Here is a 12,534-nt window from a genome sequence, read left to right as displayed (position 1 = left end):
ATAATTAGCATCTTATTTAATGTGGTACATTTGTTACAACTAGTGAACCAGTATTGATACCTTATTTATGTATTTATTTTTTGGCTCTGCCATGTAGCATGTGACATCTTAGTTCCCCGACCAAGGGTTGAACCCTTGTTCCCTGCAGTAGATGCATGGAGTCCTAATCGCTGGCACCAGGAAAGTCCCGTCGACACCCCATTATTAACTGAAGTATATAGTTAGTTCAGATTTCTTTAGTTTTTTTTTTTTTTTTTTTACTTCCTGTCCTTTTTCTGCTCCAGAATCCCATTCTAGAGACCACGTTTCATTTACTAGTCTTGTCTTGATTGTGACAGTTTCGTCAACTTGGTTTTTGATGACTTTGACAAGTTTGAAGAGTGCTGTCAGATACATTGTACAATGTCCCATGCTGGAATTTGTTTGATGTTTTCCTCCTGGTTAGACTGGGGTGGTGGGTTTTGAGAGGAAGAGCACAGAGGTGAAGAGCCATTTTCATCCCATCATATCGAGGGGGTCCATGTATGAACGTGATTTGTGACTGTTGCTGTTAACTTTGATTGCCAGGCTAGGAAGTAGTGACTGTCAGTTTTCTCTGCTGTAAAGCTTCTCTCTTTCCACCCTCTCATCCTGTGCTCTTTAGAAGAAGTCACCGTGTGCAGCCTACACTTAAGTAGAGAGTTACGCTCTACTTCCTCAAGGGAAGTGTATCTACATAAAAAATTTAAAATTATTTTGCATGGGTGATTTATCTGATCTCCATTTAATCATGTATTCATATCAGTGTGGAATCCTGGGTTTTTACTTTTAGCTTTGGGTTATGGTCCAGTATTACTTTATTTTGCTGCTAAAATGGTTCCGATGTTGACCTCTTTCGGTTGGCTTCTTTGTCATCTTAAAGCGCCCCCCATCCTGTGGACTTTTCTGTTTGTTTTGGAGCATTTCCTTCCTTTCTGGCACTACAAGACCCTCCAGGCTCCTCTTGTGTATTTCCTGCTCCCATCCTAGAATCAGCCGTTTCTCTGAGGAGCCCGGGTTTCTTTTATTGGAGAATTTATGGCATTAGAAACCAAGATCCAGGTGCTAGGTGTGCTTGTTGCTAATGGGCTGTCATTTCTTTTAGGACTTCTCAGCTGACAGAAGAAAAAATTATTTGTGTGTGCTAAGCTGTATATGTGTGTGTGTGTATACATATATATTTCTGTAACCATCTGTATCTGTACATGAGTTTGACCCTGGTTTAACATTACTGATATCTCCAACTCTATAATCACCATATGGATCACTCTAGACTCATCCTCTTGTTTATCTGTAAATCCCTAGTTTAACAGTGAGAAACTTGGATTTTACCTTCTGACATTCGTGTACTTAATTATTCAATTCCATTGTACATGTACAGCGGTATCAGAATTGTTAACGAATAGCTCTATGGGAAACAACTTTATCAAGCAGAATACAGTGCTCAGGTGTGTTTCCTTTGTCTTTAGTCTTACAGATGTCACTCGTTTCCAGAGTTACTTAGGTAGAGCGCCTCTTCCCACTCCCTTCAGTGAGGCTGTTTGATTCATTTGTAGTATAGTTAGATTCTCTTGTCACGGTCTGGCTTCTTTCCTGAAATCCCCTGACATCCTGAATGATTTTCTTTCTTAATTTGCACACACCAAGCTACCTTGTTTGTGTTGCATGTTCCTTGGGTTTTGACAAATGCCTGTTGTATCCACTATTATGGTGCACAGAACGCCTTCGCTACCTGAAATGCCCTGTGCTCCATCCATTGCTTTCTCCCCTTTTCCTCCCAAACTGTTGGCAACCACTGATCTGTTTGCTTTCTCCATAGTTCTACCTTTTCCTCCTTCTGTTATAAAAACTCTACCTGAGCGTTCCCTGGTAGTCCCATGGTTAGAACTCTGCGCTTTCACTGCTAAGGACTGGGTTCAGTTCCTGGTCGGAGAACCAAGGCTCCACAAGCCACATGACATGACCAAAAAACCTAAACAAATGAGCAAAATAAAAAAAAGCCTGTTACATTTACATCTCTGTTGGGGGATGGAAGAATAAATTGGGAATGTGGGATCACACTACTGTATATAAAATGGATTAAAAACACAAGGACCGACTATATAACATGCTGCTGCTGCTGCTGCTAAGTCGCTTCAGTTGTGTCCGACTCTATGCGACCCCACAGACGGCAGCTCACCAGGCTCCCCCGTCCCTGGGATTCTCCAGGCAAGAAGACTGGAGTGGGTTGCCATTTCCTTCTCCAATGCATGATGCATACCAAGCCGCTTCAGTCGTGTCCGACTCTTTTCGACCCTATGGACAGCAGCCCACCAGGCTCCTCTGTCCACAGGATTCTCTAGGCAAGAATACAGGAGTGGGTTGCCATTTCCTTCTCTGACTATATAACATAGGGGGAACTGTATTCAATACCTTGTAATAACCTAAAATGGAAGAGAATCTGAAAAAGAACACATATATGTGTATATATAGATATACACACAAATATAACTGAATCACCTTGCTGTTCACCCGAAATATTGTAAATCAACTGTATTTTAATTGACAAAAAAGAAACCACCACCACCACCAACAAAAAAAGCGTGTTTGATGAGACTTTCTGTGTGGCTTCGTCTGGGGGGCAGTCCTGCCTTGCCTGTATCTCCAGCCTTGTTTTCCAGCCCAGGATAGGAATCCCCACTGGAGACACATTCTGGAAGCCATTCCTCCTGCTTTGAGGACTGTCTCCCATGCCCTTGTTTATTCCCCTCTCTTGGAAATTTTAAGTTGGAGAGACAGGCGACCAAGGTGGCTTCTTGGTGGAATTCTACAAGGTGCCACCCTGGGAGCTGTAACAGTTATGTTTATCTCTGGAGAAGCAGACATTAGAATCAGAGAGAGACCGCATCCTTTCTGTTGGCTGGGTTTCCGGTTCTTGGCTCCTGGGGCCTTCTGAGGCCTGGCCACCTCCCTCGTCTTCTGTGAGATGTCTTGAACCCATCAGTCAGTCACCCCTGTTTCGCTCAAGGAAGTTCAGATTGGCATGTTATTTGCAGTGAAGGAGCGCTGATGGAGCCGTCTGTGTTTCAGTTTGGTCTTCTCTGCCAGGCGCTGTGCTGAGTGTGTTTGATGTGTCAGACTTAAATGGGTAGTAAGGTGTTATTTACTAGTCTGTGGAAGAGTCAGAGGGCCAGCGGCTGAGTCAGCACAGAACTCAGGACAGAGGTGGGTCTGTCAGGTGGGCGGGGCAGGGTGTTCCGCATGGACGGTGCGGTGGGAGCCGAGGTGCAGACTCAGGGAGTGGAGTGATCTCAGCAGTGTGGGGCGTGTGGCCTCCGTTGGCGCTGGTGGGGGCTGACGGGCAGGTGGGAGCAGGGCTCTGAGAGTTTCACGCTGTGGACTTTGCCCTGGGGACCAGGAGTCATGAGCAGGCTCCTGGTGTGGAGGCGGTCTCTATGTTTTGTCTTGCTCGTGCAGATATTTTTAGACGTTCAGTTGCCACGATTTAAAAGTCAAATGCTTTCACTCAAAAATCTGGCTATATAAAGCGTAACTATTCAAAACTTTCTGAAGAATCAGGTGATCTAGCAGTAGGAGGTCTGCCTCTCCCCTGGCCTTACAGAACAGAGTGTGCGCGCCCCTGTTGCCGTTTCTTAACTGATCTGCTCCATCCACTGACTCATCTCCATCCTTACAGGTTCGGCCACCCAGCCGGAGGCCTTGAGACCAGATTGGCTGCCTTGCTCCTTGTTGTTTTCTGTTTAGTTGGCAGGGCTGCCAATAATGACCACCTTACCATCTCATTAACCTTTTTCCTTTCTGAGGTTATTTTTAATTCCAAACATTGAAAAAATGTATTTGGCTGTGCCAGGTTAGTTGCAGTGCGTGGGATCTTCCATCTTAGTTGCAGCATGCGAGATCTAGTTCCCTGACCTGGGATTGAACCCAGGTCCCCTGCATTGGGAGCATGGAGTCTTAGCCACTGGACCACCAGGGAAGTCCTGACAAGGATTTTAGATCAAGGACATGTCCAGCATGTGCCTCTTAAGAGGGCTCATGTAATTTTCCAGGAGACTTGTCTTGGTGTCTTTTTACATTGTCATTATTACTATTTTTAAAAAAAACCCAGAAAGAAGGTTTAAAATCATAACATAATGGCTAAGTGAATTGACAGTGTGTTTTTAGTAACAGAGGATGTCTTTTATACTTGGAAAGAAACACTGACAGTCAATTGGAATTTATCTTTTTCAGTGATTATTCAGTTTATTAAAATTGTAAAATTTTACATCTAGTAAACCCAAGATCAATTTGTGGAGATCATTTTATTTATTAACTAGTAACTTTTATGTTAAAAATTGTTTCACTTCTTTATTACCGTTCACTTTACTTCTAAATGTAACATTACATTTCTTAGGACTTTTAGCACCTTACAGGCTTAATTGGAATCCTTTAATACTTTAAACTGTAATCACACATTTAAAGAATCTGCTTCTTAGTCTCACAGACAAATAGACTGGTGGGTGCCAAGGGGGAGGGAAGGTGAGAGAGGGGTGGGTTGAGAGTTTGGGATTACCAGATGCAAGCTGGTATATAGAGAATGGATGAACAGCAAGGGCCTACTGGATAGCACAGGGAACTATATTTGGTATCCTGTGATAAGTCATAATGGAAAAGAATATGAAAAAGAATTTAAAAAGTATTAAGCTGAAGAGTTAAAGATACAGAAGGAGAGATAAGTGGTCATTTTCAGGGAAGGGACAGGTCGATGAATCAACGCAGTTGGGTTCTTCAGCATGAATATGAAAACCCACTGATTTTGGTTTAGTTAATTGGAAAGAGGAAGGGAGATTAACAGGTGCCTGAGAAGTAATTAATCACAGATTTGTAGAGCTTTTATGTTGGGGGGAAAGGTGATTGTGAAAATATCCACTTCAGTCTTTTAAGAGTATTGAGTGGAACAAACATTTGCATTTTTATTGCATGGATTAACATAATCCATGGTGAGCGGTGGATTCTGGGGAATGATCATTTTGGGCCATGGTGGTAAAAAATTGACTTTGAGTCGGTTTTGAGGGAGGCTGGTGTCTGAAGAAGGTGTAGGGTCACGAGAACAAAGGCATCATAATGTCTAAGAATCCTGGCACATCTGACCCCTGATTTTAGAGGCAGGGGAATGGCCACTCTCTAAAACTTGCCAGATCCACCCAACCAGAAAGAAAAACCAGGAAGGAACATTTTATGGCTGCTCTACCATTGAGGAAATATGTGGGTAAGAAGTTGTATAAAATCTGTACACTGCTTTTTGCATTTTGACTAATTCTCTGGTGTTCTAGGATGGAGGCCCTCTGAGAAAAATTTAGTATCTATCAATGTGGGTTTTAGACTTTTTGATAGAATTTGAACCATGTCAGAGTAAATGGGCTTCCCAGTTGGTGCTAGTAGTAAAGAACCCACCTGCCAATGCAGGAGACGCAGGAGACACAGGTTTGATCCCTGGGTTGGGAAGATCCCCTGGAGAAGAACATGGTAACCCATTCCAGTATTCTTGCCTGGAAAATTCCACGGACGGGGGAGCCTTGTGGGCTATAGACCGTGGGGCCACAAAGAATCAGACATGATTGAGCTTCTAAGTGCACTCATGCGCACGCACGCACACACACACACACACACACACACAGAGTACATAAAAACTTACTGTGCATTAATTATTGACTTACTGGAGACAGTGCTGGATCCATGTTGAAGAGATTTTCACCTAGCTTTATGAGATGTAATTGACATACCTGTATGTCAATGTATAACTTTCAGGTGTAAGAAGTGATGATTTGATACATGAATATATTGCACAATCATTGCCAGAATAAGGTTAGTCAATACATCCATCACTTCATATAATTACTATGTGTGGTAAGAGCAGTTAAGATTTACTTCCTTAGCAACTTTCAAGTATGTGATATAGTATTGTTAACTGTAGTTGCCATGTTGTACATTAGATCCTCAGAACTTACTCATCTTACAACTGGAAGTTTGTGTTTGAGGTATAAACATGTACCTGGGGGGTTTGACCAGCATTCCCATCTTCCACCCCTTCAGCCTTGGTGACCACCAGTCTACTCTCTCTTTCTGTGAGTTTGCTTTTTTTTAGGTTCCACACAGAAGTGACATCGTACAGATTTCTCTTTCCCAGACCTAGTTCACTTAGCATAACGCCCTCAAGGTCCCTCTGTGCTGAGGGGACGCTGCAAAGACAAGAGCTGGGAGGGCAGAGGGTGTGGAGACAATAACGGCAGAGCAGGGCAAGTCTCATTCGTGATAATTTTTACCCTGTTCTCATTCAACAACTATTTATTAAATGCTGTGTTCACAGTACTGTACTGGGGGCTTCCCTGGTGGCTCAGTGGTAAAGAATCCAGGAGACACGACTTCGGTCCCTTGTTGGGAAGACCCCACATGCTATGGAGCAGCTCAGCCTGTGCACCACGACTGTTGAACCTGAGCTCTAAAGGTGGGGAGCTGCGACTACCGAGCCCATGCACCCTGGAGCCCATGCTTTAGTTCTTTAAAAAAATTTTGTCCACACTCTGCGGCATGTGGAATCTTCGTTCCCCAACCAGGGATTGAACCTGAACCCCTGCTTTGGAAAGCAGAGTCTTCCTGGAATGCTGAGGAAGTTCCTGTCTAGTCAGTTTTCTAAGCTTGTGATCTAAGATAGCCTAAATTAATACGTGCATAGAAATGTTGAACAGTTTGATTTTGCTTTTCTGTTTGTGTTTATAAATTAGTACCACTCATGTGACCATTTCTGCTGTCTGCCTTGGTTTACAGAGGACTCCTGGCTTTTGTTTATGCTCCCTGATCTGCTTTGTTGTAAATTAAAAGCAGAGAGTCTAGGATATCTCAGTCCACGTGGTGGTAACAAAATTGTGGTTGGATTGTAGTATATACATCTGTTTTCACTGTTTTTTTACTTACTTTTTACTGAAGCATAGTTGATTTATAAGTGTTAGTTTCTGGTGTACAGCAAAGTGATTGAGCTGTTTATATATACACACATCTCTTTGGATCTATATTCCTTTTCATATTCCATCCTGGTTTACCACAGGATATTGAATATAGTTCCTGTGCTCTACAGTAGGACCTTGCTCTTTATCCTTCCTGGACATATTGGTTTGCATCTGCTGATCCCAAATTCCCAATCCAACCCTCCCCTGCTTCCCCTCCCTCTTGGCAACCACAAGTCTGGTTTCCATGTCTGTGAGTCTGTTTTCTGTTCCGTAAATTAGTTCATTTGTATTGGTTGTAGATTCCACCTGTAAGTGATACTATGATATTTGTATTTCTCTAATTTAATTCACTTAGTATGATCATTTCTATTCCATCCATGTTGCTGCAAATGACATTATTTCATTCTTTTTTATGGCTGAGTAATATTCCATTATATATATGTGCACCACATTTTCTTTATCCATTCCTCTGTCGATGGACATTTAGGTTGCATCCGGGTCTCGGCTGTTGTAAATAGTGCTGCAGCGAACATTTGGGTGCATGTATCTTTTCAAGGTATGGTTTTCTCCAGACATATGCCCAGGCATGGGATTGCTGGATCAGATGGTAACTCTCAGAGAAGGCAATGGCACCCCACTCCAGTTCTCTTGCCTGGAAAGTCCCATGGGCGGAGGAGCCTGGTAGGCTGCAGTCCATGGGGTCTCGAAGAGTCAGACACGACTGAGCAACTTCACTTTCACTTTTCACTTTCATGCATTGAAGAAGGAAATGGCAACCCACTCCAGTCTTCTTGCCTGGAGAATCCCAGGGACGGGGGAGCCTGGTGGGCTGCTGTCTATGGGGTCACACAGAGTCGGACACGACTGAAGCGACTTAGCAGCAGCAGCATGGTAACTCTATTTTTGTTTTTTTAAGGACCATCAATACTGTTCCCCTGAGTGGCTGCATCAATTTACATTCGTCTACAGGTACTCAGCGAACTAAGTAGTCAAGGCAGAGACCCTGTGGCCCACTGAGCTTAAAATATTTACTTTGGGGACCTTCCCAGAAGAAGTTTGCCACTCCTTTTCTAGGGCCTCTGCCATTGGCCCTGAGGTCAGCCGTGAGTGTCTGTATAGCTCTAAAGGCTGTAAGGGGCAGGGGCAGTGGGGTGCTGGCCAGGGTCCATGCTGCATTTAATAGGAACCTTCCTTTGGTGTCCTGAAAGGCCGTGCCATTGTGATACCAAAATCAAAGTAATAGCCCAAGTGTGGCAGACCTTGAAACCATGTTCTTTGATTAAGGAGAACATTTTATTCTGGTCTGTGTTTGAAATGAGAGCCTGCTGGCTTACAGAATGATTGGGAGAAAGGAAAGAGAGGCCCTTTAATTCATGAAGTGGATTAAATTGAAGTAGAAGGCAATTGAAACATGCTATAAATATTGGTAAGTCTTGGGAGACTTAGGCTTGCTGTTGAAGGAAGTGACATTTTGCAGTGGAAGACCAAGCTGTATTTCAACAGTACTGCCTCTGATCTGGGCCACTCTGTGTTTGCCAAAAACAGCAGATTGGGGCGCATCTCTGGAGTCCTGGCCTCCCTCTGAATTCTGTAGTTGCCTTGTCCCTGCCAGAAGCCCATGTCCCTGTGTTGAAAGGCCAGAGGACGAGGATGCTACCGGTGGTCCTCATCTCTCCAGGGCAGCGATCACTTGCTTTGCTCAGGCTTTGCTTTTCAGTGCCTCTAACTTATCAGATTTTCTTCTTGTTTGAGTGGATGTTACGTGGTTGGTTTCAAGGCTGCTGCTCGGAGTGGCGGCAGTTCAGGGAGATGGATGTGAGGTCCACGAGTAGCCTGTGTCTCACTTGGGATGTGGAGAACAGCTGGGGAACAAGAGCTGATGGGGACACTGAGGGTCTGTGGAATCGCAGTGCTTGTTGGACCGGAAATTGCCGGGCACCAGAGTCTCTGCTGAGTCAGTCAGTCACTGTAGGAATGCAATTTGTGTTTTTTTGCTAATGAAATAATTTGCTGAGAGGAGGCTATTTAGTAAGCCATTCCCCCCTCCCCGCTCCCCCCCCCCCTTTTTTTTTTAACCTTGAGCGGCACCAGGCATAGCTTTCATCAGCCACAAGAGTCATCAAGTTAATGGAATCTTTTATTTTCCATTATGTATGTTCTTTTCCCCAGGACTAATTTCCAGGTGCCTCAAAAACAGCTTCACAAACAGAGCACAAGACCAGAAACCAAATTGAGAGGTGTTCTGGCTGAATGCCAGCGCATTTCCTTTGGTGGAGAACACTGGTTAGGAACGGGAGGTCATGGTGTTAAGAGGATGTAGGCCGTTAGTATGAAGGAGAGTGGGTGTGGAAAGGAAGCCGTGAGAGGCCGCTGGAGGCCAGGCCCTGCTGCTGGAGGAGGCCATGTGAGCCTCAGGTTACTTTCTTCACTGGCCTGGAACAAGGGTTCCTTAGGTCAGCCTATAGAGAGGAAAATTAACATCACTAAGAAGCGGAAGCATTCTCACTCAGTCGTGTCCGGCTCTTTGCAACCCCATGGACTGTAGCCCTCCCGGCTCCTTGGTCCATGGGATTCTCTAGGCAAGAATACTGGAGCGGGGTGCCATGCCCTTCTCCAGGGGATCTTCCTGACCCAGGTCCAACTCATGTCTCCTGCATTGCAGGCAGGTTCTTTTCCGTCTGAACCACCAGGGAAGCCCAGTGTCACTAAGAGTCCTGATGTTATTGTTGGAGGGTGGAGGGTATGAAGAGAGCCCACTGAACTGAGGAGGTGTCTGCAGGTGGAGAAACGAGGCAGGCAGCTCTGTATAATCCAGGGACCAGGTTATTACGGGGAACTTACAGAGTGGGGTGGAGACCCCACAGACAGCGATCTAGAAGCATTCCTAGAATGCTAGAAGCACTCTGTACCTCCAAGGGAATGTTAGGACGGTTTTAGATAACTTGGGGGTGGGGTAGATGCTCAGAAACAGCACATGCCTTCCTGAATCGAGTTTATGAAGGGTAACTGTTTGCATGGGCGCCAGGAATATGTCAACCAAGGTCTCTTATCATTGTTTGGGGACTAACAGAGCATGGAGGCCACCTGGTCCTAGTGATTATTAAACTATACCTCTTGACCACAAAGGCCCTAACGACAGACATGGGATTTATCGCTCAGTACAGTCCTGGGTGGGGTCAGCAGGAGGGCAGGAAGAGCTGCCAGGGCCCAAGATGGCGTCAGTTATGCTCACAGCCATACAGTTATATGCTTAGGTTTTTTTTTTACTTATTTATTTGGCTGTGCTGGGTCTCAGTTGCAGCACACAGGATCTTTGGTGAGGCATGTGGGATCTAGTTCCTTGACCAGGGGTTGAACCCTGCATTGGGAGTGCAGAGTCTTAGCCAATGGACCACCAGGGAAGTCCCAAGGTTACATTAAGAGACCTCATTCTATGCTGAGACTTTTTTCCAGCGACCTAAAGTCAGTGTTATTGGATGGCTCTTGACGCAGTTGAAGAGGTGACCCCCGGTTTCTTGTCGGTTACAGATCGCGAGTTAGGTGAGAGCCAAGCTGTGTGCAGTGCCCGAGGGGAGCTGCTGCCCATCCTCGCTTCCGTTTCTTTGTCCCCAGTACCTCTGTCACCTACTTGAGATCAATATCTTCTGGTTCTTAAAATACATCCTGGCCTATGGGAACAGAGTATCGAATCAGAGAACTGATGGCTGCAATCCAGAGAATCACAGACTGTGGAGAGTCAAGCAAACATCTTAAAATAATAGAAACCAAAGTCAATGCCGGTCCTTTCCTTAACCTCATCCTCACTGTGGACCATGGCCAGTACAAGTAGGCCGCTGACACAGTGGAAATGCCTGGCACCCGTATCCCAGGCTGGACACCCTGTCTCTGAGTCAGCTAATAGATGAACAAGTTATCAGGACGCAGGTAGAGGAGAAAGGGTTGTTTTTTAAGTTGTGCCGGAAAATTCTACGTGGCTTATGTATACATGTTACATGTGGTCCGTTGGGGTACATCTCTGCCTGGACTTTGGGACCTCCCAGCTTCTCCAGTCACCCGCTTAAGCATTGTTCTGGAGTGACCCTCTAGTGTCAGTGCCCTCTGGAGGCCTCCCGTCTTCCTGGGAGTAAAATCTGGGGTCCTTAGCACAGCCTGCAAGGCCCTCTGGCTTCTGGCCCCCTCACTCACCTGCTCCTGTCACGTCTGCGTTTCTCCTGCTTTTTTCCAGTGTGCCCAGCCTGCTCCCGCCTCCGATGTCGTACTTCCTGCCTGGAACACAGTTTTCCCTTCAGCTGACACACACCTCCCATTTCCTTCTGGTCTCCCCTCAAGTCCTCCATATAAACAGACCTTCCCTGACCTGGGGAAATTAGACTGCGCCAAATGGCAGCCTGGTTTTCACTTTCTGACACTGTATTTTTACATATTATAGGTCTGTAATTTCTCTCCTCCCACTGAAATGTCAGCTCGGTGAGGCAGGAATTATCTGTTTTGTTCACTTCTCTGTCCCCAGCATCTAGAAAAATGCCTGGCAGTGAATGTAAACATGAGTTGGGGCAACCTCATGACTGAATGAAACAAGCAGTGGACCAAAAGTTCTAATAGCTGGTCCTGGTCCTGGTCCCTCTATCAACTAGCTGGAAATCGGGGAAATTTACCAGCCTTAGGTTTCATATTGGTAAAATAGAGTGAAGAGTACCCCACCTACTTTAGGAGATGATGAAATGAGGTCACCAGACGAGTGTGTTGATGCTGAGTGCTGGTCAGGTTCGGGGCTATAAGATCCTTGAAAGGTAGATTCTCGGGGACCACTGTCTCCATGTTGCTTGCCCCCGCTCCCCGCAGGGAGAGACCCTGAAGTAGGTACCTGGCATTGCATAGGGGGTGTGACCTATGACCTAGCAGAGACCTTTCAATAAATTATGACATCAGTAATTCAGAGGCAGGCTGGGCAGTTTCCCTGCTGTTCTCCAGAGGGTTGGGGAAATGTTTAGCTTCCCACAGCTGTGAGCATTCTCTCAACATAAAATCTTCTACACAAGTGGGTTTGGCAGGCAAGCTGTCTTCAATGAGTGATGGGTCTTCAGAATCAAATTTGACGTGAGGGAGTTCTCCAGTAGCCATGGATGATGGCCTGACACCACGATCGTCGTCATCAGGTGCAGCCGCTCTTATTCCTGAAACTCGAATCTGATCTGCTCGTAGTCGGGGGACTAGGGGCTCAGGGTGGTCCCCGGATGAACTAGGTCTTCAATGGTTGGGGACTGATTATTCTGCTGACTGGCTGGTCTTTAATCAGGGATAAGTACACTGGGGAAGAGGCAGAGTCAATGATGTTAACTTTCCGATCCTCGTGTGGCATCTTAGGCATATTCATAGACCTAAAAATGTCCCTGATGATGGAGAATGGTACTGATGTTAGAGAGTTTTATATTATGGTTGTGATGGTGGTGACAATAGATAAATGAGGACAGGGAATGATAATGAAGGGACACTTTCTTGTTTACTGACCGTCACCCTGGCCCAACAGGGGACA

General features: G+C 45.5%; 1 protein-coding gene and 1 long non-coding RNA gene across 5 annotated transcripts in view; one reads left to right on the top strand and one right to left on the bottom strand.

Annotated features, from left to right (window-relative positions):
- Positions 1-12,534, top strand: part of OSBPL10 (oxysterol binding protein like 10) — a 360,812-nt gene that overhangs the window by 73,368 nt on the left and 274,910 nt on the right. The window contains exon 1 of one of the 4 annotated variants that reach the window (XM_070777078.1): positions 4,590-6,502. The exons of 2 other annotated variants lie outside the window; for them this stretch is intronic. The gene's annotated coding sequence lies outside the window, so the exon portion shown is untranslated. Of the gene's footprint in view, positions 1-4,589; positions 6,503-11,858; positions 12,158-12,534 lie in introns of those variants that run through there. One more of the 4 variants, XM_070777076.1, reaches the window with a different exon arrangement.
- Positions 10,181-11,857, bottom strand: LOC139178681 (uncharacterized). The gene is made up of 3 exons (XR_011563116.1): positions 11,707-11,857; positions 11,187-11,267; positions 10,181-10,669 (listed from the first exon to the last, which is right to left on the bottom strand). It is a non-coding gene; the product is annotated as an uncharacterized lncRNA (long non-coding RNA).

Source organism: Bos indicus, chromosome 22, assembly GCF_029378745.1.
Source record: "Bos indicus isolate NIAB-ARS_2022 breed Sahiwal x Tharparkar chromosome 22, NIAB-ARS_B.indTharparkar_mat_pri_1.0, whole genome shotgun sequence".
Lineage (NCBI taxonomy): Eukaryota > Metazoa > Chordata > Mammalia > Artiodactyla > Bovidae > Bos > Bos indicus.
Note: the sequence above shows the minus strand (reverse complement) of the source record. Positions and strands in the feature narration are given on the sequence as shown.